The following is an 8,436-nucleotide window of genomic DNA, read 5'->3' on the forward strand; positions in this document are numbered from 1 at the left end:
TGCACCACCTCACAAATGAGCAGTGCAGCACCCTCCAGCCCTGATCTCTTCTTTCCAGCTTGCTTGGTCACTTAATTCAGCTGTGCCCTCAGCATATTTTTCCTCAGGCCCTCCATGGTGTACTCTATCCTTTAGATGCTTCCTCTATGCTGTTACCTCTCAGTTGAGCTTGGACTTCATAGTCCATCCATGATTAATTCTCTTGGCAGTGCCTTCCTCTCCCTTGCCCTTCAGTCCCAGTAAACCCAAAACCAAACTACCCATTTTTGTCTTGAGTACTGGAGATAGGACTCAGATCAGGGCAGCTGGGTACTGTTTTGAATTCGTGTCACCCCACCTCACCTGTGCCCTCACAGAGCCTGACCATTCTAGTATGATTCTCTTGTCAAGTCACTCTCCCATGCTCCAGAATATTTAACTCAGACATTTTCCACAAACTTCTGATTTACTCCCCCCAACCCTTCATTCTCAAGATAATATGGGTGATGTTTTGAGTATGCTTAACATAGAAAATAGAAGCCTTCAGATTGGAACTCCATTCACTTCCTCCAAGAAACTTAACCAACCTATCCTACTGTTAGAGTTGCAATGTCCTCCAGCAAAGACCACCAGAAATACATCAGTAGGTAAACCAGTTGGGTTTAATTACTCTTTGTAATGAGGGAGGCCTCACATCATGGGGAACTCTGGGGCCTATCAGGATGAGGGCGTTAGAAAGAACTTACAGGATTTGGGCTTTGGTTGGATAGTTTGGGGAGGGTTCAAGGAAGCAGGGATTTGCTCTGGACTGGGTGCTGATGGGAGGCAGGGACAATTCTGTGATTGTGTAGCTCAATCAATCCTTTCTAGAAGGAGTTGTGACTAGAGTGAGACAAACGCTGTAATTCATAAAGAAGCCACAGTTGCTCGCTTCAGGCAGGAGAGAGGGATGTTTGGTATTTTCTGGATGGCATGACGGCCTTGTGTTTGTCTGTTTAGGCAAAACGATGAAGTGGTCTTGTTTTGTCTCACGTCATCCCTGTTGCAGCATGACGTTGTGCTGGTGTCTGTGAGAAGTTTATGTCCGACAGGTGAACGGCATGGCTTGTGTGAGCACGAGGCCGGCTTCTAACAACAGGAAAGCCTGGCTCATGGTACCGGACCAGCTCCTGGATGTCAGCACTGCTTTTCTTCTTTTCACAGAGGAGGAAGTGAGTTTTAAAAAGATAAATAGGTGTTTGCCAGGCAGGAGAAAACAGCATGAGCTAAACAGGATGCAGATCGAAGCAGAATACTGGGTTAGGGGACGTTGACATCGGGTGGGGGAATGGGTGGCAAGAGAGAATTCCATTGAGGTTGTGGGAGAATGAGATGTAGAAGGTGTCAAGGCTAATGGAAGGTCGTGAGGGGTTTTAAGTGGAAGAACTGACATGATCTGGTGTGTGTTGTAGAAAACTCCCAGCAGCCGTGGGGGAGATGGGTGGTGACAGAGGGAAGGTCTGTGCTCTTTTCCGTCCCCACCGCTGCAGCCCTTGCTCAGGTCTGTTCTCTCACCTGGTCTATTGCACCACGTCCTTGTTGATGGATCTGCTTCTGGTCTAACCCCCTCCCCCAGCCCAGTGATCATGCTGTGGCCAGGGTGATTTAGCAGAATCACAAATCTTATCCTATCACTTTGTCAGTTACAACCTTTGATGCCCCATCAGCCATGAGGTAAAAACCTACAGGACGTTGCATGACACACCACACCTTTCATCATCTGATCGTGCCACCTGGATACCCATTGCCAATTGGGAAGATCCATTAGGATGTCTCAGAATGATCTCAAATTCATTATTTCCAAGACTGTGCTCTCGCATCATCTTCGCGTGTTCTCCTCCTTGTCACCCCACCCCAAAACCCAGTGAATGGGGCCGTTGTTCATTCAGTTCCCAAGTACCAAATGTAGGAGTCAGCTTGGAACTGCCCTTTGGTGTACCACCTTATGTGATCAATCACCCAGACCTGTTGATTTTATTTGTTCGATATTTCTGGAATCTACCTCCTTTTCTCCACCTCTGCTTCTGCCATCTCAGTCCCAGCTGAGGTCACCTGTGGGCTGAGCTGTGGCAGTAGTCTGGTGACTGAGGACCCCAGTCACTGTTCCCTCCTCCAAACCCATATCTCATAGTGAACCCAGAGGTTTGTAAAGGGCATATTTTATCCTGTCACTCCCTAGTTTACTAGCTTCTTGTGGCTGTTGTAGAAAGACCAAAGTTCCTTATGTGGTCTCCACAGCCCTGCCTGCTCTGTCCTACTTCTCCAGCCTCCCTTCACACCACTCCCCCCGTCCCTAAGGGGTCCTTTCTGTTCTTCAAATGTGCCCTGTTCCTGCCTCCCTTGGGGTCTTTCAGCACGCTGCTCCCTCTGCCCGCAATGCTTTCTCCCACCCTCCCTGCCTCAGTGGTTCCACGTATTCTCTCAGATGGAGGCAGCCACTCAACACTCTTTATTGAGTGCCTACTCAGTTTCTGGAGACAGTGTTCTAGCATGAATACAGAAGTGAACAAAATAGACAAAACTGGAGCTCTTAGGCAGCATTTATTCCAGGAGGGAGACAGCCAGAAAGACAATAAGGAAAATATTTGGCGTGTCAGGTGGTGATAGATGCAGTAGGAGTGTTGGAAGGAGTTGTGACTGGAGATGGGATGGCCAGGGAAGGCCCCAATGAAGTTAATGCTGGGGAAAGACTTGTGGAGGGTGAGGGAGTGAGTCCTGTGGATATATGGGGTAACGGTGTCCAGGCAGAGAGAACAGAGAGCAGAAAGGCCCTGAGGCAGGAGCTGGCCTCTCCTGTTCCAGGAGCCACAAGGCCAGCCTGAGTGAGATGGAGAAGAGTAGCAGATGGAATCTGGGTGGCCGTGGGTACAGATGCTGCAGGCTCTTGTAAGGCCCTAACTTTTCCTCTGAGGTAGGCACCATTGGAGGATTTTGAACTGCAGAAGGAGGTGACGTGACTTGAGTTTTCACAGGATCATGTCAGCTTCTCTGTGGAGAATAGACTGTAGGAGGCAAGGCTAGAAAAGGGAGATGAGTTAGTGGTACTGGAATATTCCAAGTCAGAGATGCTGTGGCTTGGATCAGGATGGTAGCAGAGCAAGTTCTGAGAGTCCGTCAGATTCTGGGTCCATTTTGAAGAGAGAATGAGCTGATATTATGTGCTGACAGACTGGATGTGGGGGAGACTGAGGAGTCAAAGATGACTCCAAGGTTTTTTGGTTTCTCTCAGATATGGATCCCTCAAGGAGGCCTTTCTGACACCTGCAGTCAAGATCTTGCCCCTGTTATATGTCCTCATGACACTCTCTGCATTGCCTTGGTGGTCATCAGCTCAGTTGTAACTCAGACATACTGTTTCATGCTTTTCTGTCTGACTAGAGTAAACATGATTCAGAGCAAGGACCATATCCGCCTATTGCCATGTGCATTGTAGACATATAATAATTTGTCAGATGGCTCAATGCAGATGCTCAAGATTACATTTCCTGATGAGATCTTAAAATTCTGTTTTTCTAGTTTTTAGTATTCTATGTTTTAGAGACAAGACCAGGGGCTATAAGGCTGAAATTCCATTGTGAATATCATAGAGGTCAATATGATTTCTCAATGAAATGGAAAAATGTCCTTCTTGACATGCAAGCGGGCCACTGGGTCACCTCTCAGGAAGGGTGGCCTTTTCCTGGGGGCCTTGGTCTTTCCAGCACACTGATCATATCTTCACAGCTGTGCCCCAGAGAGCAGGGCTGAAATTTTCATCTGAAATGTTTTGAAGGCAGGTGCTGCTGCTTTCTGCCCCAGAGATGATATGTCATTTTAGAACTAGAACATTCTAATGAGGATAAATTAGCTGCCAAACTTGCCCATCAAAATAGTCACATCATGGATTCTGTCTCCCCCATTTTTTAAAAAAGAATGAATGAAATTTTTGAAAATATCTGTGAAAGATAATGATCTTGGATCTAGAATATTAATATCACATCGTTTTTCCTCTTAAAAGCTTAATTTTTTAATGATGAAGTGAATACTTTTTCCACACTCAATAGTGTAATATAAACCTATTATATGTCTAATTTCACACAGATCCACCTCATTCTTTTTAATGGCTGCACAGTATTCGCAGTGTGATTGTAATTTTCTTGACCACTCTTCTATTGTTCATTTCAGTGGCTGTGATTTTGCTATTAAAATAGTGCTTTGATGATGATTTTTGCACGTGTGTTTGAGTTTTCCTATGAGATGGATTTCAGGGGAGAAGTTTCTGCAAAATGGTCCTCGAAAGAGGTTATATCAGTTTTTATTCCCATCCATAGTGAATGAGATGCTAATCGTGGAATATTCTCAGTTTCTTAAATTGTTTATCAACTGGCAGGTAGAAAATAATACCTTTTCCAAATTTGTATTTCTATAATCACTACAGAAACTTAGAATTTTTAGTCTGCTTACTATCGTTGATATTTTTTATGTGAGCCCTTTCTCTGTATCATTTTCCTACTGGGTTGTTGTCTTTTTCTTGTTTGGTTATTTGTATTTTTATTATTGATTTGTAAGAACTTTTTATATCAGGGATAGTAATCTGTTGCCTCTGTATTTGTTGCAATAATTTCTCTCAAACTGATGCTTATCTTTCAGTTTAGCTTGTATCGTACATTTCATAATACAGAAATTGTGAATCTTTATGGTGCAGAATCTGACAATCTAACTTTATGGCTTGTGGATTTCGGGTAATGCTTTGAAAGACTATTCTCAATCATTCTAACGTTTTCTTTTAGCACTTTTATGGTTTTGGCATCTATCTTTATTGTTTTATATGTTATAAAGTAGCAGTCTAACTTACTTTAGTCTCAAATTATTAGCCAGTTGTCCCTACACCATCTATTGAATGGTCTCTCCTTCCCCATTGATTTGAAACATCACTTGGATTATATACTAAATTCTTATCTATACTTCAACACAGGAATTCATTTGTCATTCTTGACTTCCAGTTGAAATTGCTTTTTTTCATTTTGACGCCTGAAAACTTTGACTTGCAAAGTAACTTAGATGTGTATTGATTTGGAGCTCCTATAGCTTATTTCTCAGGGTAAGAATAGGTTTGTACCAGGGATTAGCAGGATTTTTTAGTCTGTTTGAGCAGCTGTGCTCCAGGAAGAAAGAAAAGGAAGGGATATGAATGAAAGATGTGTGTCTGAGCCTGTCCTTTTTTTTTTTTTTGGAGGAAGATTAGCCCAGAGCTAACATTTACCGCCAATCCTCCTCTTTTTTCTGAAGAAGATGGGCCCTGACCTAACATCCATGCCTGTCTTCCTCTCTTTTATGTGGGACGCCTGCCACAGCATGGCTTGACAAGCGGTGTGTAGGTCCTCACCCAGGATCTGAACAGGCAAACCCTGGGCCGTCGAAGCAGAACATGTGAGCTTAACTGCTGTGGCGCCACCTGGCTGGCCCCTGCGCCTGTCCCTTTTCATCAGAAAAGCAATAGCTTTTTAGAAAGCTGTACCCTGTAGGCTTCTGCGTACTTCTCATTAGCCAGAACTAGGGCATGTGGTCCCACCTCTGGCTGCGGGAACATGTTGGGAGGTGAGAATTTCCAGTAGGGCAAATTGATACCTCAAACAAAATTGGGGTCCTCGTAGTAAGGAAGAAGGGGTGAGTGGATATTGAAAAGAGAAGTATCAGCTACATCTCTCATCTTCTTTTCCCCCCCAGAATTTCCCCAGGTGGTCTTGAGAAAGAGAGGGAGGAGACGGAAGAAGAGGGAGGTAGGAGAGAGGGGGAGAGAGAGAGAGAATTTATATAATAAAAAGCTCAAATCCTCAGCGTTCAGTTTGATGAGTGCTGACAATTGTACGTATCTGTGTATCACCACCAAGAGCAGGATACAAAATATTTCTAAAACTCCAGAAATTTCCCTTATATCTCTTTCTAGTTAGTCTCCTTACCCCCACCTAACAACTGTTTTCTGATTTCGGCTATCACAGATTAGATTTGCTTATGCTTGAACGTCATGTCAATGGACTAAGACAGTATATATTTTTTCTGTTTCTTTCACTCAACATATTCTTTGAGATTCATCCATGTTGTGTGTGTTGTCAAAGATGCACAAAGCCAGATACTAGTTAAAGTGGTAAGGGCAGATTTTAATCACTAATAACTACTGCAATAAGGAAAAGAGTCCAGTGTGAACTAAACCCAACTTTGATTTGTACAGGGGGCGTTTTAAAGGGAGAATGAGGGAATAAGGAGGATGGTGAGTAGAGTCAGAGAAGAGAAAAATTACACAAAGTGGGAAAGAGGGATTGGTCCATGTGAAACCATCTGAATTTGCTACCTGGGAGACTGGGGCCCTGTCTTTAAGCGTTGGTTGGAACAAACAGTAAATGCTTTTGCCAGCCTTGAGGTTTCTTAGGCAGGCACTTCAAGGGGGACTAGAGTCATCCTAGGGGTGTGGCTTTGAGCTGTTAGAAGCTATCTTAGAGTTTGTTCAAGTCTTTATAGAAAATGCCAAGTTTGAGGCCTGTCGAGAAGAGGGCTCAGAGGAGCCTGGCCAGAGTTTGGTCAGGGAGAGAACCTTTGTCAGTGTAAAATAGTTTGCTCCTTTTTATGTTGTGTGAATATACTCTGATTTGCTCATCCATTCACCTGATGTTGGACATTTGAGTTGTATCCAGTTTTTGACTGGATATTTTGTGAATAGGCTGCAATGAACATCCTTATCTGTCTTTCATTTCTCTAGGATAAATGTCTAGGAGTGGAATTGCTTAGTCAGAGGGTGGGTGTATATTTAATTGCCAGACTAATTTCCAAAGTGCTTTATCAGATTACATTTCCCACCAGCAACATATCAAAACTTCAGGTGCTTCATATCCTTGTTAACATTCGGTATTGTCAGTGGGGGTGAAATAGCATCTCATGATGAGTTTAAATTGCATTTCCCTGACGACTAATGATGTTAAACACCTTTTTGTGTGCTTGTTGGCCGGCCATTCCTACATCTTCTTTTGTGAACTGCATGGGAACCACTGGCAGTCATCTTGATTTGAGGACTGGAAAGAGACACATGTTAGAAACACCAGGAAGCAAGGAATTGTGGGAACTAGGATCAGATGTACTTGTGTTATGTCCTGTTGCATCTCCCCACCTTTTGTGCTGCGCATCACTGACCACGTCCAGCGTGCTGTTGAGATCAGTCCCAGGCTCCTGCCAGGCCCTCTGTGACCTCAGCTGGCTTCTCTCTGTAGAGTCCTCTCTGGTTTCTCCTGTTTTCTACTGTTCTCCAGCCCCCATGCCTACTTTCTGATACTAGAACGCTCCCAGTCCATTCCCACCCCACAGGGTTTCTATCTGCTGTTCCTCCCGTCTGGAATGCCTTTGCACAGCTGACTTTCTCCAATTCCCTAGGACTCAACTCAGCGTCCCCTTTTCAGAGAGGCCTTCCCTTTCACCTTCTCTAAAGTAGGTCCCTCTATCCTCCATACTGTTGAATCCTTCATTTGTTATAATCTCTTGTTTATGTTTGTCTCCGTCCCTTGTCTGTCTTGTCGCCACTGTATCTCCAATGCCTGGCACTTAGCAGACACTCAGTAAATATTGCTTGACTGAAACAATAATATTTAGTCGACTGATAATACAGAATTGAGAGGAATAGAAACTGCACCTTGTTATCCAAGAGGCAATAATAAGTCCAGGAAGGAGCGCTTAGAGGGAGGCAAATTGACCAGCTTTTCAGCAGTTGCTTAGCAGTGGAGTGAGTGCCTTCTTTGTGGGGAGTAGTCAAGCAGTGGCTTAATACTGTTGAAAGCATTCTTGCGCTGGGTGTTGGGGTTGACTAGATCATTTCTAAGGCCCCTTCCTACCCTTAACCTGTTTGGTTTGTGTTCTCATCACTGCTCTACGACTCCTGCCTCAACTGCAGGTATGGCTTTTACCACCAGATGGCACCAGAGGATTCCTTTGAAATCAGTGTTCATCACATGGCCACGAACAGTGAGAAAACACATTTCATTGCACTTAGACCCCCAACATGTGCTTGAAACAAAAGCTTCACGAAACAGTCTTAACCCTTACTATGTGTAATGCATGCGTATATTTTCCGTTTTACTTTGTTTTTTTAAATGCAGACTTATATAGCATTAAACTGATTTAATATTAAAACAGCTCACTGTTGGAAAAGCACTATTTTAGATAACTGAGCAAGTTTAATCTTGTAAAATTTGTGGATCTGCTGTTTTCCTTGGACATCTGGGCTTATAGCAAATTGTGTCCCTTAGTGAGTCTTTGTGTGTTTCTGTGCTGAGTTGTTGTATCGAGTAGCTGAGCATATGCTTCCTTATGAGTGTCTATGGATGTACAAATATGGATGGAGAGACTGTGGGGGACATGTTTGTAGGGAATTCAGCACCTATTGCAGTCAAGGCAGCA

At 43.8% G+C, this 8,436-nt stretch overlaps 1 protein-coding gene across 2 annotated transcripts in view; it reads left to right on the forward strand.

Annotated features, from left to right (window-relative positions):
* LOC139074901 (leucine carboxyl methyltransferase 1-like) overlaps window positions 1–8,436 on the forward strand; it is a 161,791-nt gene that overhangs the window by 142,729 nt on the left and 10,626 nt on the right. The window lies entirely within an intron of this gene.

This window comes from Equus przewalskii, chromosome 12, assembly GCF_037783145.1.
Source record: "Equus przewalskii isolate Varuska chromosome 12, EquPr2, whole genome shotgun sequence".
Taxonomy (NCBI): Eukaryota; Metazoa; Chordata; class Mammalia; order Perissodactyla; family Equidae; genus Equus; species Equus przewalskii.